Source organism: Bos indicus, chromosome 5 (assembly GCF_029378745.1).
Source record: "Bos indicus isolate NIAB-ARS_2022 breed Sahiwal x Tharparkar chromosome 5, NIAB-ARS_B.indTharparkar_mat_pri_1.0, whole genome shotgun sequence".
NCBI lineage: Eukaryota > Metazoa > Chordata > Mammalia > Artiodactyla > Bovidae > Bos > Bos indicus.
In genome coordinates this window covers 116,502,195-116,520,057 of record NC_091764.1, presented here as the reverse complement: position 1 = coordinate 116,520,057, position 17,863 = coordinate 116,502,195, and the positions used below count along the sequence as shown (strand labels likewise).

At 49.6% G+C, this 17,863-nt stretch overlaps 1 long non-coding RNA gene across 1 annotated transcript; it reads left to right on the top strand.

The window, feature by feature from the left end:
* The first annotated feature begins 775 nt into the window (after positions 1-775).
* On the top strand, positions 776-4,404 carry LOC139183016 (uncharacterized). Its single transcript, XR_011566494.1, has 3 exons — positions 776-949; positions 1,318-1,511; positions 3,828-4,404. It is a non-coding gene; the product is annotated as an uncharacterized lncRNA (long non-coding RNA).
* Positions 4,405-17,863: the final 13,459 nt, after the last annotated feature.

Sequence of the window (17,863 nt, the reverse complement as noted above, 5' to 3'; positions counted from 1 at the left end):
AAAGACCCAGTTATGCAAACTTCAGATGCTGGAGGAAAAAAAAAAAGATCCAATGTAAACAAAGCAGGTGGTTTTAGAATATAGTGTCTTGATTAAACTCCGTCTGTGAACGGATATTTTTAAAAGTACCGAGAAGCCCTAGAGCAGAGGGTGGGATTCCCTGGTAGCTCAGCTGGTAAAGAATTTGCCTGCAATGCAGGAGACCTGGGTTCAATCCCTGGGTTGGGAAGATCCCCTGGAGAAGGAAATGGCAACCCACTCCAGTACTCTTGCCTGGAGAACCCCATGGACAGAGGAGCTTGGCGGGCTACAGTCCCCGAGGTCGCAGAGTCGGACATGACTGAGCACACACACACAGAGCAGAGGGGTTCGGGGTGGAGCCTGACCCTCGTCCACATCCCCGGCACAGGCTGGCGCCGCTGCTCCTGCTGCTGTGTGACCTCGGCTCCACTACGCAACCTCTCTGTGCCTCGGTTTCCCCACCAGCCTTCTGTGGTGCAGGATTTTTACACTCCACCCAGCTTTCCACGGCTTCACATGGTCTGGTCTGTGCTGGGCCAGGCCTGGTCCTGCGGTCAGCACTTCCGCAGTGCAGCCTGACTCAGTCAGTGGGAGGAAGGACCCTCACTCCTGAGCAGTGGTGATTAGCTCGCTGCTTCTCCAGCCGGAGGCCTTTATCAGCCCGATCCCTCCTGGAGTCTTAGTTTTCATGACTAATATTTCCCGGGGTCGACCCTGAACCGCACACACTAAGGTGGCTTCTTGAGACGAAACAACAGACGCGCCTTCTTGCTCGGGTGGTTTGAGGTTAGGTCACAGTCCCATGCTATCAGGTAGGAAGATAAACACTGTCGCCCCCGGCCACCCACCCCCGCCCCCACGGAAGGGAAGGCGGGCTGCGGACCTTTTTCCATCGCCTGTTCCGGGGGGATAAAGAATCACTTTCAAGGTGGGGTTAGCCAGAGGAAAACTAGACCACTTGGCCCTTGACCCGTGCGGAAAACGACAGACTGGCCACTTTTTGGAGGGTGGGGGTGATGCTGCAAGGCCGGGTCAGGTCTGGTCTGAGGCCCCTTGGTGGGCGGCAGCCGTGGATCCCACCATGGATCCGGGGGCAGCACCCGGAAAATCTGGCTTGGTTCCTTCCCACGTTGGGAGCAACCTTCTCCCCGTGCCTTCACCCTCCTCATCCGTCTTCTTCTGCCTCCGTTTTTTTAAGCAATACGCTTACTCCTTTATATCTTGCTTTGTTAACTACTGGAGACTGACTCTCTCTCCTGCGCTGGAACATTCCTTCCTCCGTGTTTTCGGTTCCAGCTTTAGGAATGCGGCGTCTCCTCCAGTCTCTCCGAGGACCCTAATTAGAGGTTTCCGTGGTTCTTGTTGTTGTTTTTGCTCTGGCTCATCCCCGTAATTCTCTGCTGACTTCGGTCTCCAGCGTCAGAGGCTTTCCTCGAAGTCCGTCTTCCTTGTTTGAGGCAGAAAACATATGGCCCCGAAGCCCTGGACAGGTGGGCAGGCCGCACTGGTGGGTTTTCATCTGGACTGACTGGCGGGTGTCGGCTCTCTAAATGTCAGAATATGGGAGGCCTGGTCTTTAGAGAAGGATTTTGGTGGGGGAGGGTATGGCCTAAGCCCCGGGGTTTTCAGGAATAGCTGGCTAACTGTTCTAGAAACCCACTTTTGAGTTTATCTCGGAGAGACCTCGTGTTCAAACCCGCTGCCCCCTCGAACAGCTTGGGTAAGGCGCTCCGTCTTTCTACGCCTCTGTTTTCCCTCTGTGAGACGGAGGATTCTAGCTGCTGAGTGGCTGAGCCCCCCCTCCGGCCTTTGAAGCGTCACAGGGCCCCACGCAGTGCTGTATCCTCTTCATCGACCACCTAAGTTAAGGGGAGGCACAGCAGGCTTGCAGGGCAGCCCAGGCCAGCGCGCGGCTCTCACACAACACCAAGGTCTTCCTCTCTCTGCTTTGCTCTTTGGGGGCGCAAGCTCCCTCCCAGACGTCCTCGCCATCCCCACCCCCCAGGACTTTCTCAAGGACAGACCGTGCACACGGTTCCTCCTAATTGCAATCTACCTCATTTGCATGTGGCTTTTTCATTAGCATTCCCTGAACCTAAGCACCCGCGTTGCCAGGGAAACTGAGAACCAGCTGGCTCTGCTCTCTCGCTCACGAGGTGTCGGGGAGACCCTGGCATTTCTCGGCCCAGCTCCAGCTGACAAGGCACTGTCTGCAGACCCTCCTGCTTGTTTTATCTGTTCCTCCACGAGGTCTTGGCAGCCTTGACCCGTGTCCCCAGGTCCCTCCATGTCTGCTGGCGACCTCAGGGATGTGCACCCCTCCCCACCTCCCCAGCACAGTGGACCCTGTCCTTACTAATCCCCACCCCGGCAGCTGTGCTGACCTCTGGGTTCTTGTGATGCTAAATGAGATGCTGTGTAGGAAGCGCTGAGCAGGCGTAATCCCCAGGACCAGGTACATCCGTCACATGTCATTATGCTCTGGGGGGCCCTGCTCAACACTGGACTCTCAACATGCATCTGTTGAATCAGGAGCCCTGTGGTCTCTGCCTCCTGCGTGGGTCTCAGGCCAGTGCTACTCAGATCAGCTCTCCCCCACGCTCCCACCAGCCTCCTATGCTTCTTGTGCCAACCCCCTGCTTCCTCTCTTTAAAATGGGAACTTCCGGTGAGTCTCATTGAACTGTGTTGTTGTCCAGTCGGTAAGTCATGTCTGACTCTCTTGCGACCCCGTGGACAGTAGCCACCGGACTCCTCTGTCCATTGGGTTTCCCAGGCAAGAATACTGAAGAGGGTAGCCGTTCTCTCCTCCAGGGGATCTTCATGACCCAGGGATGGAACCTGGGTTCAATCTCCTGCAGTGGCAGGTGGATTCTTTACCACCGAGCCACCTGGGAATCCTCAGACAGGGAGAGTATGTAATAAGGGATAACAGCAGCGGTGATTGCTCATCAAGGCAGGCAGCTCACGGTGAGGAAACCCTGACTCGGTGCCAGGCTGGGCACTGTCCACAGTGCCAGGCAGGCTTCCACCCTGTCATTATTCCCACTTTATCCACCAGGAAATGGACTTAGGGAGTTGAATTGACTTGTCCAGACTCACAGAGCTGCCAAGTCAGTAGTTGCATTACTTTGGTAGCTTACGTGCTTGGAGCCATCTTTATTTATTTTTTAAACTGCCTTGGCTGAGCCTCTTGAGATGAATTTTTATTTACTAATTTAGGCTGCACACAGAGCTTGTGGGATCTTAGTCCCTTGACCAGGATTGAACCTGTACCTTAGCAGTGAAAGTTCAGAGTCCTAACCACTGGACAGCCAGGCATTCCCTTTGGAGCCATTTTTAAATGACAGAGGCTCTAGCTCCCCAAAGAGATTAGCGAATGCTTTTTTCAGTTGCCACTAATGGCTGTACCTGTGTGCTCAGTTGCTCAGTCATGTCGGACTCGTTGAGACCCCATGGACTGTAGCCCTCCAGGCTCCTCTATCCATGGGATTTCCCAGGCAAGAACACTGGAGTGGGTTGCCATTTCCTTCTCCAGGGGAGCTTCCTGACTCAGGGATCAAATCCAAGTCTCCTGCATCTCCCGCATTGGCAGGTGGGTTCTTTACCACGAGCCACCACCGGGGAGGCCCAATAGCTGAACTTAGCATCACAAAAAAGAAAACAGAAAAGAAAGGGAAAAAAAGAAAGGAATCTTCTAAGGATGCACAAAGGTCCCCACCAGAGCGTGCTGAGGGGAGATGGAACGCTGTTGCTGCAGAGTTAACACCACTACAAATTCTGTTTTTCTTGTTGTTGTTTGCTTAGGCGTTTACTCCCTCGTAAAGGAAGACTGCCGACTTGAAGTAGCCACAACTTCATCGCCGCATATCTGTTTCGCTGATGCGAGTTCATACCCCTTTGCATCTTCGGTGTGTGTTTCTGGGTCGTTTCCGAGCTGGTTCTAGCAGGGAGACAAATCGATAGTGTCCCCTCAAGCAGCACACTGAGCATTCAGATCAGGGACTGTCTGGGTTTCTGGAAATATTTTACAGAAGCAAACACGCCCGGGCTGCAGCATCGTCATCGATTTGTCATATCCCGTTTCACTTGAGATCTGATCCCTGGAAAGGAATTCAAGGGTGAGACTCGCCCAGATAACCCAGGCCTGGACACCCCCGTCCCTCCTCATGAAATCAGCACTGGTGATGAACCCGTAGATAAGTGAGGGGCCCTGACTTCTGCGCCGGGTGGTCCACACTGGGGAAAACATGGTGCAAACTCGGCCACCACCTCATCCTACCGGCCAACCCGGGACTTTGCAAGGAAGGGTACAGAATCTTCTTAAAAGTTCACATTTCTGTATCTTCAGGAATCATTTTCAACACCATTAAAGGTTCTTGCTTTAAAAAAATTTTTTTGTTTTTCCCCTGATCACGTGCACATGTGCACTCAGTCGTTCGCAAGTCTTTGCGACCCCATGGACTGTAGCCCACCAGGCTCCTCTGTCCATGGAGTTCTCCAGGCAGGAATACTGGAGCAGGTTGCCATTTCCTTCTCCGGGGCATCTTCCTAACCCAGGGATGGGCTAGAACCCGCATCTCTTGCATCCCTTGCATCTTATGCATTGGCAGGTGAGTTCTTTACCACTGCGCCACCTGGGAAGCCTTCCCCTATTTATACCACCACCCAAGTCAAAAGGTCGGTCAGCAACTGGAATCCTCTTCTTATTAAATGCAGGAGGGCCTGGGCCTCAGTGTTCTCATTTGTCAGAGAGAAACTAAGAAAGAAGGACTCCGTTGTGAGAGATCACGTACGTGACACTGGCAATGCCTGGCTCAAAGTGGCTGCCATTGCTCCTGCCATCGGACTCACTGGGAGCACTCAGGACCTGAAAAAGGCCTGTCTGCTGGGTTCGTGCTGGCCTGGCACTGGGCTGAGGTTTTTGTGGGAGACGAAAGAAAAAGGTAAGAGGGTCCTTGCTCTGAGGAGCTGAATCCAATCATGATGATGTGGCTTCATACAAGTAAAACGGGGCCACTGTGGCTAAGGTATTCTGACCTGAATGGGGTTTTCACTCCAGCTTCTTGAAAATGAAACCCATTCATTATGAGGTGTGCAGATTCCTCAACCCTGGTAACCTCGAGGTTTCTTTTCCTGGTGACCACGCCCGCCCTTGTCTGGAGAGGGGTGGGCCCCCCGCCGCAGAGGTGTTTCTCACACACATGTTCCATCCTGGAGCCAGCAAGCTTTGCCAACGATGACTCAGGTAAACACGCCTATAGGCTGGCAGCCTGCAGCCAGTACAGTCACGCCAGCGGTCACCTCTGCTCACCTGCGCAGCGCCCAGAAAAGCCCCTGGCTTGTCTCCACTAGAATCGGGACCCAAGAGAAGGAGGGAAGTGAGTGGGAGGAGAAAGAGGAAAGTTGTGGAGAGGATGGAGGTAGTGGGAGAGGGGAACACACCCCAGCCGTGCCGAGCGCTCAGCCAGGGGCTGGGAGGACAGCCAGCACGCGGAACGAGGGGCTCCTCTGCCCATGGGATTCTCCAGGCAAGAATGCTGGAGAGGGTGGCCATTCCCTTCTCCAGGGGATCTTCCCCACCCAGGAATCCCAACCCCTGCTTTCCCAGAGCTTCAGATCTGAAGGAGGCAGCGTCCAAAAGTGACGTGATTACACATATAGCAAGAAGCCTCATCCACGATTAGGAAGTATGGCAAGTTCTAGGGAAAAGCCCGAAAGGGGTGATGAATGGTCACAAAAGGGACGTGATGGAAATCGGGAGAGGGATCAGAAAGGACAACTTTATTATTTTATTTTTCTCTTTTTCTTGTTTTGGCTGTGCTGCTGGGCCTGTTGGATCCTAGTTCCCTGATCAGAGGCCAAAGCCAGCCCCGGCGGTGAAAGCAACGTGTCCCAACCACTGGGCAGTCAGGGAATTCCCAACACACACAACTTTAAAAGGAACATTTAGGGAATTCCCTGGCTGGCCAGTGGTTACGATTCTGAGCGTCCAGTGCAGAAGGCGTGGGTCCGATCCCTGCTCAGGGAACCACCACATGTTACTCAGCATGGCAAAAAAAAAAGTATTAAAATAGCAATAATAAAATAAAGGAACATTTAAATGAAGCCCTGCAGGAGTGGGACTTAGACCGGTGAAGAGAGCCATGATAAGCACGTTAACCAAGGGAACAGCATACAGGACTCCGAGGCGGGAAAGAGTTTGGAGAGTCTGAGGGACTGAGAAAGGCCACGGTAGTCAGAACGCTGTGAGCAAGGGGGAGGGTGGTTTGATGCCGTCGCTTCATGGACGAATGTGTTCTACTCTGCTTAATAAACCCGGGCTTCCCTGGTGGCTCAGACGGTAAAGACTCCTCCTGCAATGCAGGGGACTCGGGTTCGATTCCTGACTCGGAAAGATCCCCTGGAGAAGGAAAAGGCAACCCACTCCAGTATTCTTGCCTGGGAGAATCCCATGGACAGAGGAACCTAGTGGGCTACAGTCCATGGGGTCACAATAGAGTCAGACACGACTGAGTGACTAACACTTGGAACACACCCCCAAAAGCACACCCAAAGCGTGTGGGGGACTCTATCTGTTTCCCACTGAGAGGAGGGAAATAGCAGAGAAGCCGAAAGGGAAGATGTTTTTTTAAAGACAAGCATAAATGTTTGAAAAGCTATGTCATGTGCTTGTTCTGGCACTGACTGCACTGATTTTGGACAGACTCGGGGAAGATGGCACAGCCCCCAAGGGTGACATGCAGATTCGTGAAACATTTCATGTTTTTGGAATCCAGGAGACAATGGAATAACATCTTTAAATTGCTGAAAGGAAAAGAACCCCAAAGCCTGCCAACCTTTTTGAAGAAGATATTCTGCAGAGATGCAGGCCAAGCAAAAATGCCTTCTAACAAAACCCGAGAGAAGTAGTTACCAGCGTATGGAAGGACGCCCACCGACGTCCTTCAGGTGAAGGAAAGGGACCCCAGGTTGGCACCCTAAACTTCAGGAAGGAATGAGAAACACCAGGAAGGGTAAAGATAAAAAAAAAAAAAAACATAATTTACAGCAATAATAAATTATTAAATGCTAAAAGACATAATGTGAACAGCACCAGGGCGGGGAAGGGGTAAATGCAGCCATGGAACATTTACCAAAATAGACCATATGCAGGGCCCTAGAGCAAGTCTCAACAGATTTCAAAGAGCTGGAATCACACAGCGTGTGTTCTCTGACCACAGTGCAATTAAACAAGAAATTAATAACAGAAAGATAATTGGAGAATCCCCAAGTGTTTGGAAATTAAGCAATGCACTTCTGAATAACTCATGGGTCAGGGAAGAAATCACAATAGAAATTAGAAAATACTTTTAACTGAATGGTAATGAGAACAAACATGTTGGAACTTGTGAGACAAAGCTAAAGAGAAGTACCTGAGTGGACATTTCTTTAGTTTTAAATGCATCAGTTAGAAAATAAGAAGGTTGAAAATCAATGATTTAAGCTTCTGTCTCATGAAACTAGGAAGACTGTAAACAAGATAAGAGTAGGAATCAATGAACTGGAGAACAAAGGTGCAAAAGGGGGAAAAAAAGAACAAAACCAGGTTAGGTGTTTGAAAAGGTAAACAGCACTTGACATTCCCCTCAAAACTGATCAAGGGAAAAAACAGAAAAATAGCCCTCACATTAAAAAAAATTCCAATAATGGAAATTAGAAGGGGCTTTCACTGCAGATCCCAGTGTTACATTAAATGTAATAACAGGATATTATGAACAACATGGCACCCCACTCCAGTACTCTTGCCTGGAAAATCCCATGGACGGAGGAGCCTGGTGGGCTGCAGTCCATGGCGTCGCTAGAGTCAGACACGACTGAGCGACTTCACTTTCACTTTTCACTTTGATGCATTGGAGATGGAAATGGCAACCCACTCCAGTGTTCTTGCCTGGAGAATCCCAGGGACGGGAAGCCTGGTTGGCTGCCATCTATGGGGTCGCACAGAGTCGGACACGACTGAAGTGACTTAGCAGCAGTAGCAGCAGCATGGCTCAGTGATTAAGAATCTGCCTGCCAATATAGGAGAAGCAGGAGACACGGGTTTGATCCCTGGGTGGGGAAGATCTCCTGGAGTAGGAAATGGCAACCCACTCTAGTATTCTTGTCTGGAAAATTCTATGGACAGAGGAGCCTGTGGGCTGCAGACCATGGGGTCACGACTGAGTGACTAGGCACACAGGCTTTGGCTGGGCTTCCCTGGTGGCTCTGACAGTCGAGAGACTGCCCGCAATGCGGGAGACCTGGGTTTCAATCCCTGGGTCGGGAATATCCCCTGGAGAAGGAAATGACAACCCACTCCAGTATTCTTGCCTGGAGAATCCCAGAGGAGCCTGGCGGGTTACAGTCCATGGGGTGCAAAGGTCGGACATGTCTGAGCGACTGATACTTTCACTTTCACTCAGTTTCAAAAGTACTTGAACCAAGAACTTCCAGATGTTCAAGCTGGATTTTGAAAAGGCAGAGGAACCAGAGATCAAATTGCCAACATCCAATGGATCATAGAAAAAGCAAGGGAGATCCAGAAAAGCATCTACTTCTGCTTTATTGACTATGCTAAAGCCTTTGACTGTGTAGATCACAACAAACTGTGGCAAATTCTGAAAGAGATGAGAATATCAGACCACCTTACCTGCCTCCTGAGAAACCTGTATGCAGATCAAGAAGCAACAGTTAGAACTGGACATGGAACAACAGACTGGTTCAAAATTGGGAAAGGAGTACATCAAGGCTGTATATTGTCACCCTGTTTATTTAAGTTCTATGCAGAATACATCATGTGAAATGTTAGGCTGGATGAATCACAGCTGGAATCAAGATTGCCAGGAGAAATATCAACAACCTCAGATATGCAGATGATACCACTCTAGTGGCAGAAAGTGATGAGGGACTAAAGAGCCTCTTGATGGAGATGCAAGAGGAGAGTGAAAAAGCTGGCTTAAAACTCACCACTCCAGAAACAAAGATCATGGCTTCCAGTCCTATCACTTCATGGCAAATAGAAGGGGAAAAAGTAGAAATAGTATTTCCAGATTTTCTTTTCTCAGGCTCTAAAATCACTGCAGATGGTGACTGCAGCCATGGAAGTAAAAGACACTCCTTGGAAAGAAAGCTATGGCAAACCTAGACAGTGTACTAAAAAGCAGAGACATCACTTTGTTGACAAAGGTCCATATAGTCAAGATATGGTTTTTCCAGTAGTCATGTACAGAAGTGATAGTTGGACCATAAAGAAGGCTGAATGCCAAAGAATTGATGGTTTTGAACTGTGGTGCTGGATAAGACTCTGGAGAGTCCCTTGGCCTACAAAACCAAACCAGTCAATCCTAAATCAACCCTGAATATTCACTGGAAGGACTGATGCTGAATGAAGGACTGAAGCTCTAATACTGAGGCCACGTGATGCAAAGAGCCAACTCACTGAAAAAGATCCTCATGCTAGGAAAGATTGAAGGCAGGAGGAGAAGGGGATGGCAGAGGATGAGCTGGTTGGATGGCATCACCGACTCAATGGACGTGAATTTGAGCAAACTCCAGGAGATAGTGAAGGACAGGGAAGCCTGGTGTATTACAGCCCATGGGGTCACAGAGTCGGACACGACTGAGCAACTGGAAAACAATCTTTTGAAAAATGTGCAAGACCTACCTGAAAACTATAAAACATTTTTAAGAGAGATTAAAGGAGACCTGAATAAATAGAAAGAGATGCTGCATCATGAACTATAGAGTTCAATATTATTCTAGTGGCAAGTCTCAGATTGATCCACAGATTCAACGTAATCTCAATCAAAATTTCAGCAGTGGCTTTGTAATGGATATTAACAACCTGATTTAAATTAAATTTCAAAGAATGTAGAATAACCAGGGAAATTTTGAAGAAGAAGAACAAAGTTGGGAGACTTACCGTAGTAAATACTGAGACCTGTCATAACGTAAGAGTAATTAAGCAATGCTAATTAAACAATGTGATATTGCTGTTAGAAATGGCGTAACAATGGAACAGAAATTGACCCACACACATATGGCTACTCACAATAAGCAAGACAATAGAGGACAATGTTCTCATCAATAAATGATGCCAAACTGGATATTCGTGTGGAGAAAAGTGAATCTTGATAGCATGCACAAATATTAATTCAAGATTAACTGTATTTATTCCTAATGAGAAAAGTAAAACAATAAAGCTTCCAAAAGAAAACAGGAGAATATATGCACGATTTTCAGATAAGCAAAGATTTCTTACATAGAACACAAAGCCATTAACTGTAAATGAATGGGTTGATAAATTGGGCTTTACCAAAACCAAGAACTTCTATTTACCAACAGAAATGAATAAATGAGTAAAAATGTAAATCCAAACTGGGAGAAGGTGTTTTTATTACTTGTATCCAGTAAAGGGCTCATATCTAGAATATATAAAGAAACTTTACAAATCAATTTAAAAAGACAAGTAACTGCATCACTGGCACAATGGATGTGAGTCTGAGCAAACTCCAGGAGATAGCGAAGGGCTAGGAAGCCGCTGTGCTGCAGTCCACGGGGTCGCAAAGAGTCAGACACGACTCAGCGACTGAACAGCAAACCACATTAAAAGTGAGCAGATGAGGTAAACGCAGCTCACTACAGAGAATATCCAAATACCCAGAAAGCAAAATAAAAAGAGCTCAGCATCACTAGACATCCCCCCAAAATTCAAATTAAGACCACAATGAAACACACTCATAAAGTCAGGGAAGTACTCAAAATCTTAAAGCCAACTAGGGTGGCTAAAATGAAAATGACCCAATACCAGTGTGGTAAGGATGGAGAGTAAATGAAACGCTCATGCATTGCTGTGAATCGGTACAACTATTTTGGCCTTCACTATGAACCAACAATTCCGCTCCTAAATTTATACCCAACAGAAATGAGTGCCTATGTCCACTCAAAGATATACACAGGGAAGCAGGCAGCTGTTTAGAACTTTTAGTTTATTCATACAATGGAAAACAACACTATATTTTAAAAAAAAGAATTCCTGATATACCGGTATTATGGATGAATCAAAGGATGAATGATCAAGGAAATCAAACTTGTCAGTCCTAAAGGAAATCAACCCTGAATGCTCATTGGAAGGACTGGTGCTAAAGCTGAAGCTCCAATACTTTGGCCACCTGATGTGAAGAATTGATTCATTGGAAAAGACCCTGATGCTGAGAAAGATTGAGGACAGGAGGAGAAGGGGGCAGCAGAGGATGAGATGGTTGGATGGCATCACTGACTCCATGGACATGAGTCTGAGCAAGCTCCGGGAGATCATGAAGGACAGGGAAGCCTGGCGAGCTGCAGTCCATGGGGTCATGGAGAGCTGGACACGACTGAGCAAACTGAACAATCGCAACAGTGGATGAGTCTCGAAGACTTATTACTGTATGAAAGAAGCCGGACACAGAGGAGTGCACGCAACGTAAGTCCATTTACATGAAGCTCAAGGATAAGCGAAATTATGACGGGTTCAAGATAGCGGTGACTTCTGGCAGGAGCAGGCGGTGGTGGGGTGGGGGGTGGTTCTGGATGCTGGAAATATTCTATATCTGGGTGGTGATTACGTGGGTGTGTAAAAGTACAAAGGTTCTTTCAGCTGTGTGCTTAATAACTATACACCTCACTGTATGAATGTTACACCTCACTTCAAAAAATAACAAACTAAAGCCTAAGCAGAGAAATAACCATTTAAAGAAATTATTGTGGTCGAAAAAAACATTCTTTAAGCTGTACACTTCAAATCTATGCATTCCACTGTATTTATGTTAAACCTGACACTTGAAAAAAGACCCACGTATAGAAACGACCTTTTAAGGAAATTATTGCGGCTGAAAAGCAGGCCTTCTATGAGCCTCATCGGGCTTCCCTGGTGACTGCAGGGTAGTAGATGTGGGTTCGGTCCCTGGGTCGGGAAGATCCCCTGGAGGAGGAAATGGTAACCCACTCCAGTATTCTTGCCCAGAGAATCCCAAGGACAGAGGAGCCTGGTGGGTTACAGTCCCTGGGTCGCAAAGAGTTGGCCACGACGTATCGACTAAATAACAACAACAATGAGCCCAATTAAGTCTTTTATTAGCAATATTGCTTATATTCTTGCAGGGGAACGGCTACATTCTGTCCCGTCTCCAACAGAGGTCTCACGGGCAAGGCTTGACACGCTGTTGGTCTAGTCTTGGTCTTGTGGCCCTCCTGGATCACGGGAGCATGGGTGGCTGGTCAGGTGCTGTCGCAAGATCATTTCTCATTGTCTTCCGTGACCGCTGGCTAAGCAGGCTGTCGGGATACTGTTGGTAAAGGAACTGGATCTCTAGTTCCCCACCACCGCCTGGGTTTTGAGACTTTCTGTCTCGCCCCCTTGGGATACAGCTGCAGACCATCCAAGTCAAGCCCTTACAGTTAGCCCTTCTGACTCTGCAGGATACTGGCCAGAGCGGCTCTCAGAAGGGGACGGTGGCCAGTATTCCTCAGAGGCTGCCCTCTCCATGGATGGAGGGAAGTGACCACTGAGCACTCAGGGATGGGTGGGGTGGTCTCTGAAGTCTCTTTCCAAAATGCATTTTTTTTTTCGTTGAAGGATAGTTGCCTTCCAACATTGCATTGGTCTCAGCCATACATCAATCAAAGGCATGCATATGTCCCCTCCCTCCTGAACCTCTCTCCCGTCTCCCACCCCTCCACCACACCACCTTCTAGGTTGTCCCAGAAACCAGTGCTCTGGGGCTGGAGACTTGTTAGCAAGACCACCAGGATGGTATTTCTCCCCGTGGGCTGACGGGGAGGTGGGAAGGAGGATGGGGGAAGGGACCTAGGTGGCGGGGACCACACTAGGAGCTTTCACAAGTAGCATCACGGTCCCCACATCAACCTCAGAGAGGTTTAGCAACTTGCCCAGATCACACAGCTCCACAGCGGCAGAGCCAGGACTCAGGGCTGGGCCAGCCGGCTTTGTATTTCCGAGCTCCTCCTCACTGCACTTCGGCCATTGTTAGCGTCGGTTGCCAGGGAACCTGTGTCCATCCCTGCCTCCTGCAGGCCCCTGTCCCCTCTGATTCAGGACCCAGAGAGTCAGACACGGCACCACCCGGCCTCCAAGGGCGCCAGCTGACAGGGTGGCCCGGCCTTCGTCCACCTCTAGTAAAACCGGCCTTGGGGGCTCCCACGGACGACAGCGAGGGCCCAGGAAGCCCCTTCCCGGCCGCTGTCTGTCAACAGCCCCCGTGGGCGCAGCAGGCTCACGGTCACCCTGCCTGCCTCCCTCCCGCCCCAGGGAGACACGGCGTCTTTTTCTTTGCTCGGCGCCCCCCTGTTGTAGCGGTACCTCCCTCCCCGCCCCGGCTGACAAGCAAAATTGCAGATGATGATATAATAGGACTAATAACGGGGAAGCAGTGTGAATCCCCGGAGGCCAGAGATAAAATAAAGCGGTGATGACAGTCGCGGCGGCTGCTGAAAGGCCACATTTACCCTGTTCCTTCCCCACGAGGCCTGTGGGCTGGGAGGTGGGGGCAGCCGTGGTCCTGCTGCTTAACAGACGCCCACCTGCTCTGGGGACAGGGGGTGGCATCAAGTTACGGGGTGGGGCCCGTGTTGGCTGTGCTGGCGGCCGGGCAGCGTTTGCACACGGATGCCTCCTTGGAGAGGCCCAGCTGATCACCTTTGTGGGGGGATGGACAAATCCACATAGAAACTACTGTGTTGTCCTTCTTCTAAGAAAAACCGGCAGAAACTGGCCTAGCGCATTTTCTACAGGACAAACATTTTCCACTGTTCACTTGCGGGTGATTTTTTTAACTGGTCTCTTTTTTTGGTTGTAAAATACATACAAAAGAAACTTTACCGTTTTAGTCGTGTTTTAAGTGTACGATTCACTGGCATTAAGGCCATGGACATCGTTAGACGACCATCACCACCGTCCACCTCCAGAACTTGCTTGTCTCACACAACTGAAGCGCTGTGCCCATCGAACGCCAGCTCTGCCGACCCCCAGCCCCCACCATCTTACCCTCCATGTCTACGAATTTGACTCCTCCAGCTACTTCAGAAAAGGGAAATCACGTAGCATCTGTCTTTCTGTGACTATTTCAAGCAGCAAAATGTGCTCAAGGTTCATTTGCATAGTAGCCTATGTCAGAAGCGACTCCCAGGTGGTAAAGAATCCCCCTGCCGATGGAGGAGACACAAGAGATCCTGGGGGGATCCCTGGCCCAGGATCTGCTGGAGGAGGAAATGGCAGCCCACTCCACTGTTCTTGCCTGGAGACTTCCATGGACAGAGGAGCCTGGCGGGCTACAGTCCACAGGGTCACAAAGAGTCGGACACGACTGAGCACACCCCCGCATCTCGGAACCCCTTCTTTCTAAGGCTGAGTAATCCTCGAGCGCGTACCCAGGCCACGTCCTGCCTGTCCGTCCACAGTGGGCACTTGCGTTGTTTCCAGCTTTCGGTTATTGCGTCAGGTGATTTCTATTTAATACTCATTTTTAAATAAAGTTATTTCTAATTTAAGCCTCATTTTAAAAAATATGAGGTGACTTGCTGTAAAAGTCATGCTCTAGCACAGAACAGAGTAAAAAAAAAAATGGAGATCAGAAACAAAGGGGAAGGTTAAACTACATTTTTTAAATGTCAGATAGGGTATTATTCAATTGGACATTAAATTTAGATTTGAGTTTCCCAGTTGCCAAAGTAACTGTTGGCTCTTAGAACTCTAAAAGCATATGGTGCTTTTAAAGATATACACTTATCACTTTTATCTTTTTCAATGTAATTTTTGGCCCGGCTGAACGCAGGCTTTCTCTGGTTGTGGCAAGCAGGGCTTCTCTCACGGAGCTCGGGCTCAGGATTTGTGGTGTGAGCTCTGTTGCCCTGCAGCACGTGGGATCTTCTGGGGTCAGGAATCGAACCTGTGTCCCCTGCCTTGGCAGGCGGATTCTTAACCACTGGACCACCAGGGAAGCCCCTCACGTGGTACTTTTATTAGAAAAATTAATTATTAATTTATGACCAACTCGTTGGCTCTTTGAGAATTTTTTCTAAATATGTGTGAAAGCGAAATGCATCTGGTCTTAAACGTCTTGTTGCACAGCGCGAACGCTAACAAAATACAAGTGATGGTAACAAAACTTAGTCCAGCAAGTTTGCAGGAGACAATTCAAGGAACCAGACCTGACAAATTCCCTCCACCCATTCCCTGCATTCCCCCTGGCCTTTCTCCATGTCTGTGATGTGGAAGATGCGCAATAAAGATTTGTTCAAAATTAAAAGAAGAAAACTTACCATATGTAAAATGGATAGCCAGTGGGAATTTGCTGTATGACGCAGGGAGCTCAAATCGGGTGCTCTGTGACAACCTAGAGGGGTGGGATGGGGTCGCAAAGAGTTGGACACGACTTAGCAAGTAAACCATGACAAGTGACGAGTCACCATTGGCCCAGGACAGAGGGTTCTCCTGTGACCCCAGTACCACCTACATGCAGTCCAGGGATGCCGAACACTTTCTCTGCTAAGATTTGGGTTTGGAGGCAGATGCTCTCAAGTTTCCAGGGCAACCAGCTGGAAGGGTTCTGTTAGTTCTTACCCATAAGGGCTCACAGAAGCAATTTTAACCCATGTGTGTGTTAGTTCCTTGGTCGTGTCCGACACTTTGTGATCCTGCCAGGTCCCCTGTCCGTGGGATTTCCCAGGCAAGAATACTGCAGTGGGTTGCCACTCTCCTCTCCAGAGGATCTTCCAGACCCAGGAATCGAACCTGGACTTCCTGCATTGCAGGTGGATTCTTTACTGTCTGAGAACCAGGGAAGCCCGATTTTAACCAGGAGACTGCTAATCTAAGCAGACAATGGGGAAATGGTTCCTTTGTGCAAACCCACACTCTTCATGCTGGGGCAGGCAGGCTCTGCTGTCTAGGGCAAGAAGTAAGCACCTGCTGTGTGCACAGGAGCCTACTACTCAGAGAGGAAAGGTTGTCTGGGAGGGTGTTTTCTTGGCAATCTGAAGAATCCTCCTGGAAACCACCTGATTGTGACCATGAGAAATGCAGAAATTTGCCTATTCTAGTGTCTCACACGGAGTCATACAGTATTTGGTCTTTTTTTTCTCTGCCTTATTTCTCTTAGCCTAATGTTTAAGTTTCATCCATGTGGTAGCATGGATTAGCAGGAATAATGTTCCATGGATGGATTGTGCAGTCGCTAAGTCGTGTCCGACTCTGCAGCACGCCAGGCTTCCCTGTCCTTCACCATCTCCCAGAGTTTGCTCAGATTCATGTCCATCGGATTGGTGATGCTGTAGTATGAATACACGACACTTTGTCTATTTGTTCATCAACGGACATTTGAGTTTCTGCCTTTTGGCTATTGTGAATATTGCTATGAACATTTGGTGTACAAATATTTGAGTCCGATTATAATTTTTTGGTCCTGTTTTGTTTATAAATGTTTGCCTAGCACAATGCTGAGTTCAGTAATTACTAAATAAATGAAGGGATGATTTATTGGGAAAAAAAAAGAAATGCAGAAATAAGCGTTCGCCTCTTAGGAATGATCGCAGTCACTGGCCACTCCACAGACCAGCTGGAATAATTTACCCGTCAAGGTGCAGGAACCAGAGCGAGACCCTCGTGCAGGAACACAACGTCAGGGTCAAGGTTGTTGCTTGATGTTGCCATCGTGGTTGGCTCCGGTAACTACCTGGATTTTCCACGGAGGATCTTGGAATTTGGCCACTCCCCTAAGAGGTCCGCAAGGGGGGGCTTCGATGGCTGCCCCTGCTCTGTGTCATTTCAAAAGCTTCTCCCTCACCCTCCCTTTCTCAGCTCCACAAGGGGCACCCACCTCTCCCCCTGCCTCCCACCCCATCTGTCCATTTTCTTAATAGTCTTGCCCAAAGCCAGGGTTGCAGGTCCACACCGAGGTCTGCAGAGGGAAGAAGTGGTGCTGGAAGGGGGCTCCGGGCTCCCCCACACCTTGGGCTTCTGCAGTTATCCCAGGCTCGTGGGTAAGTGGTCACAAGTCGACCCTACACAGAAGCCACGTGCTTGGTGCCAGGTTTTCTGCAGAGGGAGACAGAGGAGGGTGCAGGCCGGTGGCGTGATGCGGTTATTCCACCAGCCCCTCGACAATCCTGGGCCGACTCCCCCAGCCTGTCTCCTCCCCCCGTCCCTCCAGGCTGTGAACCAGTAGAGTGGGGAGAGGCCCTTGGAAATCTGTGCCTGGCAGATGAGGCCCCAGAGGCCAAGAATGCCAGGGGCGAGGGGTTCATTGAAAGAATCCGATCTGTCTAGGGACCATTTCTCTGCCCCCAGCACCCAAAGCATTGGGTCCAGTGGTGCCAGGGCACACTCGCCAGGTGACTGAGTGACGGCTGTTCTTCTCGGAGGCTGGGACCCTCCAGATGAGGTTTCACAGCATCACAACTCAGCCGGGGCTCAGGGAGCCAGCTGGGGAACGGGTGCATCAGACCCTGGGCAAATGCACAGCCTTGTAGACCATGATGGGGGAAGGGTGGGGGAAGGAAGTAGAGGCTGGCTTTCTAGAAGCCTCCCAGAGAACCCCAAGGGGGAATGGCCAGAGCCCCCAGGGAAACCCCTGACTTTCCAGCCTCAAGATGGGGAGACAGCAGCACCTCATCCACCCTGGTAGGGTCTGGGTTCCAGGACCACCTCCGACTTGACCCAACAGAGCCAACAGGCAGCAGCAAGGCCCTCTGGTTCTCAGGCCGAACTGCCCCTGTGATCAGATGCGAACCCAGGAGCCCTGCACACGGGCCGGCAGCTCCCCCAC